Here is a 6,765-nt window from a genome sequence, read left to right on the forward strand (position 1 = left end):
TAAATGTGTTTGTAGTTTTTTATAGAAAAAATCCCGCTTTTACGAGTACACAAAACAGCTATTTATAACAATCGCGATAAGTCCAAGAAATTCTGATCAATATTTTCAATATTGAATGCATAATAATTGTAGTTAATTTATTAATAATAATAACAATAACAACAATAAAACGGAGTTCAACAATCTTTGTGGGATAAGTGGAAATGCTGGAGGAATATTGAAATCGTAGAAGATTATCATGTATTAAAGGAAAAAAATCACCGGTATATATTAAAAGATAATTTTTAAATTGATAATATAATTTATTGGATTTAAAACATTAAGACAGTGAAAACAACACTTTCACTATATTTTCTGTAACACTTAGTTAATGGATGTATTGAAAATATATATAAAAAATTTAAAAAAGTTCATAAAGTTTTGATTCTAGAAGATGATATAGTTAGGAGTCTCCAAATAATCTGAATAATATATGAAAATCTAAGGAAAAAGATTTTGGACATGAGCTTAGTTCATACTGAAGACTTTGTAAACATTTCAAGTAAATGGTTCTAGTAGAACCATTTAGAATAATCTAGGTAAATATTTATATTTCTAAGATTATTCGTTAAAGCAGTTATCAAATTCTTATGCAATCAAAAAGCAAATGTTTCCAAAATATTACTGCAAGCTTTTGTGAAGTTTATATCCATGATCAAGCTGAAGTTTTTATTTCTATAAAAGTAAAATATTTATTCTGACGTAGTCATGAGTATAGCTATTAAAAATACATTCTAAATAAACAAATTTTGGTTTTTATACAATGATAAATAATCGTTTTCATAAAATCACCGAATGATTTCTTAAATATGAAATAAATAGAAAAATCTATTTATGTACAAAGTATTAAAAAGCATTCATAAAAAACTGTATCACACAGGCATGACATAACAACATGATATAATGTGTCACTTCTATTAATTTAGAAATTTTAGTAATATTTTTTAGATTTATTGGTTTTAATGAAACATTGATTTTGCTCTCATAATAATTGAGTAATTTTGTGTATTTGCATAAATAATGGACTATATATAAATTAGTACTTGTTATATCAACAGCAGAAAAGCTTATTACAATGCTGAATACCTTTCGAATCTCTATTTATTCACATTTTACCACCAAAAAACAAAGGTTCTCGAAATATTATGACATGCATTTTTTATCAAACTATTAATGATCAATTTAAGTTCTTTTCAGATTTTTCAACACCCAATTACTCAATGTTTTTTCAATGACAGATTATAACTTTAGAAAAAAATCTCATTTTTTCAGACTTTTATTTTTTTCTACTCTTATTGAACAACAAGGGTAAACAAATGACATTTCTATTACTAAGATGAGTTATCAAGAAATTATTGTCAATATTTTTAAATCTGGTCTTTGGATCTCAGTTCCAAGAAATAAAAGGAAAAACACCCGTATAAGTTAGATATGGCACAATCGAAATAAACATAAGTAGCAGTCGAAACCAGTTATTTCATGTTGACCGAATGCCGATGGCATAATTGTTTACTATGTAATTTATACAATTGTACATCACCGTATCAACAGATTTGTTTAACTGAATCATCTGTCGGCGGCAATAATTGCTGGCGCTAATCAAGAGATTAAAACTCTTAGATAATATTTATGTTGATTATTTAATTTCTGATTACTGCTTTTCGCTTCTGGTCATATTCTTTCTCATTTACATTAAGAGGGTATTCTGGTCTAGAATTTTGAAAAAATGTTTTTTTTTGATATTTTCAAAAATTAACTATTAAGAATCATGTGTACAGAAGGAGTTTTCATAAATCATATTATTTTATGAGATAATATTGTTTGACCACTTGTTTGCCTTTCGGTACGATACCCACGATTTCCATACTTCTACTGAACCATTTAGAGTAATCTAGAATTGGTTATTTAACGTTTTATAGAATCTTATGTGAATATTTTATCAAATGCGTCAATCACAATCTCACGAGCATACAACTTTTGCATATGAAATAATAAATACTTTTTATCAAAATGTAAAATAGGTAGATGACCCAAATGAGTAAATCAAATCTTTGATTTATTTCACATAATATTTGTAAAGCGATAAAAATCCGGTATTAAATAAAAATATAATGTTTTTGCAGTTAATCTATAATCGATAGCATTTTAAAGTTGTCCGTGAACTTTTTTCAGATATAATAGCAAAAACGCAAAAAATAAAGAAAAATTTCTGAGAAACGATAAAGAATTTCATATAATTTTTTGCACATACGCACTCTGAACTTATAATGCGTTTTGTTAATTATCAATGAATATGATAATCCGCAATTATAATCTTATAGAGTAAACAAGATTTTTCAAAATATTATTGAGAGCTTTATCATGTATAATATACGTGATCTACATTAAGAAATTTAATTTCAAACATTGGGAAAATATAGAACTTTTCGTAATTTGTTCAATAAATTATATTTTTTTAAATTTAAATAAAAGTGAAGACAATGCGATTAAATACAAATTTTGCTTACTGACAGCAAAGCAATTTTATATGCAGCATTATAATTTTCAAATTATATTATTTTCAATTTAAGCTGCAATTTCTGAAAAAAAAATCTGTAAAGCTGAAAATGGTAGAATTACTAAAAAATAAAATAATATTTCAATTATTATACTAGATACAATATTAGTCCTGTAAGTAATTATAACTAATTGTGTTTGTATGTTTAAGTCGCCTTAAAGAATTTGTCACCCAGACTATTACTGAAAGATGTGGCGCCAATAGTCAGCAAATCATATATAATACAAATGTCAAAGAATGACTCTGAACCATTAAGCAACTATTAATAACCATATATTGTTGTAAATAAAATGATTAATTACTTCTATATTTTACTGATGCGAATTATAAATATCGCGAATACCGCACTATTGATTAATGATACACCTGTGCTATTTATAGACTTACGATTTAAAACAGTTTTAAAGATGTTTGTTTGAGGAAGTAACATTTTTAACATTCTTTAATACTAAAAATAAAATTAAAAATAAATACTTGTTTTTAGAAATAACGGAATAGTTTATTTTTAGATGAATTGATTGAAAAAACTGGAAAATTGTTTGGAAGGAATTATTTTTGGGTGAATGGATTGAAATAACAAAAAAAATATTTGTTTAAGAAAGCTCCATCATCTATATTTTATTGAAACTTAAAGGATAAAAATTAATCTCAGGCTAAAGTATTATGTCCATATCATGAGTAAGTTATTTTGGAAAATTTATCAAAATTTGGAAAATGGGCAAAAATTTGTACTTTTATCGACGTTTTCTCAAAACCAGATGAATCGATATCAAAACTTTAAAACCAAAATTTTGCAAGACGATCCAGGTCAAGTCGCTTTTCTGGAATTATCAGAAGCAAGTAAAATTTTCGTTCACGTTTTCCAATCTTGAAAAACCGTTTGAAAGATATCATTTAAATATCGTTATTATTAGTTCTTGGCACAATTCGGCCAAGACTTGCCTTCCTAATTGAATGTTAATTTTTTTTTTTGCATTTTTACTGAAAACTAACATGGAGATAGAGTTTGTGGTCTAAAAACTTTTAGAACATACAAGCGCGTGTTTTTGCTCTATAATTAATACAAAATTGCACATATTACAAGTCTGTTTAAACTATCACTACTGCTTGACATCAGTCTGTCCAAGAAGAGTATCAAATCTGCAACATCAGATTCGAGTCTTAACAATTAATCTATGAAAGGTCTCAATATCAAAATTAATATTTATTTAAAAATTAATTTATACCAACTTCATTTGTTTACCAAATTCTATTGACTATTTGAAAAATTAAAAGGACGTCCATTAATCACGTGAGGTTTTTAGGGGGGAGGGGGTTTTGACAAAAAATCACAAAAACACACGTGGGGGAGGGAGGGGTATAGTAAAATATCATGTGTATTTTTTTAAGAAAATCCAAACATTTAAAAAAAATCAAAAACTTTACAATTTTTGTCGTAACTAAAAATACTCGTGATGTTCGGTAGGGGAGGGAGAGTAATTTTGAATATCACCACGTATCAGGAAGGGAGAGGGGGGTCCAAAAATCCTTAATTAATCGATCACGTGATCAACGGCTGCCCCCTAAGCAATACATATTTTATTATATAAACTGGGCGAAGTGCACAACCTCTGATCAACAACTTTGGATTACAAATTCCATATTCTCGAAAACAACTCCATCACTGATCTAAAATAAAACATATACCCATTACATTTTTGATAAAAATACCTCAGATTGAAATTCCTGATTGGATTTTATCGCAAATCGTCTAATGCCACAACTATGCCAATATTATTGTTAATCAATCCATCATCCGGATAGTAAGCATCGAAACACGCAAAATACGTGTGCAATCGCCTCAAACATTCTCGAACAGAAATCTTAATAATATTTATAAGATTTTGCAGTTGTTTTCTCTGAGATGTTGACATCGAATTGAGTATCGTCGACCAAAGTTCTGACACATGTTGTCAATCACCAGGGTCAACATGCTCTCATAGATCAAGGAATGCATATAAACAAAATTTTAATTTCAAATATTTTCATTCATGTACTTGAATGAATGCTACAATAGTTTGTGAGAATTGGAAATGAGTGATTGAGAATTTTGTATTTGCTTTTACTTAGGAGAGGTCATCAACATTTAGATAGATATCTATTCCTTCTATCTTTTCCAATGGCCGTAACTTTCTCTTCGCAAATATGATTATTTAGAACCAAAACATTTTAACTAAAGCTTTATATTAAATCCATGCTAGGGGTTTTAAATTACAAAGACTTTCTTACAAAATTTATAAAATTATATTTTTAATCTTTTCTTAAGGATCAGAAATAGAGTAAACCTAAAACAAGGTTTAAGATGAAGGTGATGAGTGCTAAAGTTAAAAGAAATGAAACAGTTTGATTTGCTAAAGTTAAAAGAAATGAAACAGTTTGATTTGCTAATGTTCTTTTGAAAAATATTTGAGATTTTATAAGCATAGTCAAAAATATTTTTAACAAATTTATAGAGACAAATTTATATGACTTCACAAATACCTAATTTGTAAAGTCTCTATAAATTTGTTAAAAATATTTTTGACTATGCTTATAAAATCTCAAATATTCTTCAATAATTTACCCAAAAATGAAGCAAACTGTTCTAATGAGGTGCTATAGTAAATGCTTTATTTATGTCCCTAGGGCCTCAAAGTAGTTTATGATCTACAGATTTCTTGCATATCTCATTTTTTCGAAATTTAAGTGTTCTATAAAACTTCTTTAAAGCTAGAATGCATAGTCTAAAACAAATCGTAGAAACCCAGTACAATTTCCTTCACGTATTTTTTAATCCTAGTGATTAGAAACATTTTTCTTTTCAACCAAAAATCAAGTTTAAATTTGAAAAAAACTTTGCCATTACGACAAATTGAACTGACCTACACAGCATTTTTGTTACCTGTGTAATTATTTAAATTTGGAAATAATTTGAGACAATTATGCACTATATAAACGTAGACAATATAAAATGAAGACAATTCCAAGAATGCATAAACATAAATCGTAGTTTTAATGATTTCATTCATAAAAATAAGAATTGGTCATGGCTTAGACGAATTTGAATTATTACATACTTTGCATAGCATGCAGACATCATAGACTAAATAAAATAGTAAATATTTTTTAGATTATAAATAAAAATACAGTCATGGAATATCACTGTGGAATAACGAAAATATTAGCTTAATACATTTTTGGCATAATCAACAATACTTCTATCTTTACGGTTTGCGTTATATTCAGAAAACACTTATTCATGTTGTTTCAAATATAACATTTTTTTATTGAATAATAAAATAAATAACTTTACGTTTCAAAAATTTCTGAACATTTTGGCATACTTTAAAAAAGGGATGCCAAAGGGATGTATGCTTGTGTGTGTGCATTTTTGGATACATCTTGTCTTGAACATTATTTTCATTGGTTATTCACATTAATTCTTTGAACAACTTACTAAAAAATCAAAAAGTACTCACTAAACTTACTAAAAATTGACATGATATATTTTATGCGCATCGTTAAGCAAATTATTTTGTTTTTTACAAAAATCCTACTAATAAATATTATGAACAATTATTTGATGAGCCACAAATAATAATTTATCTTTGTTTTATATAGTTAAATAATTTTTTTCGTTTCTGTACTGAATCTCATTAAAATTCTTACATTAATGATGTAAATTCACAATATTATAACATCAGGCAAAAAATTATGTCTCATAACCATATTATCCAAATTTTTATCAAAATAATGTGCTTGTATATTAAAAGCACACATAATTATTTTCTTGTATATAGATTCTTTCACTTATAATTTGCAATAATAATTGTGAAAAAACAAAAAACATGTTGCAAAATCTTTCAAAAATATTTATATTTTAATGACTTAATATCTAATAATATTTATGACTTAATAACTAATAATAGTTTGACTGATTAAAATCAATTTCATGTGTGATAACATTGATAAATTTATATTATTGTATAATATAAATCATATTACAGATTTTTCGCAATCATTTTAAACCGATTTATTATTTATGCAATAATTTTCCATTTGTTTGTTTTGCAATCTCAGGACTTTTTTAAATATCAGAGTCTTGTTTTTCATTTGTTTAGTGTATATTTTTATCCGTAGTGTTATTTGAC

Source organism: Ctenocephalides felis, unplaced genomic scaffold (genome assembly GCF_003426905.1).
Source record: "Ctenocephalides felis isolate EL2017-DRISC unplaced genomic scaffold, ASM342690v1 CF-g0.4_SCAFFOLD_01492, whole genome shotgun sequence".
Classification (NCBI taxonomy): domain Eukaryota; kingdom Metazoa; phylum Arthropoda; class Insecta; order Siphonaptera; family Pulicidae; genus Ctenocephalides; species Ctenocephalides felis.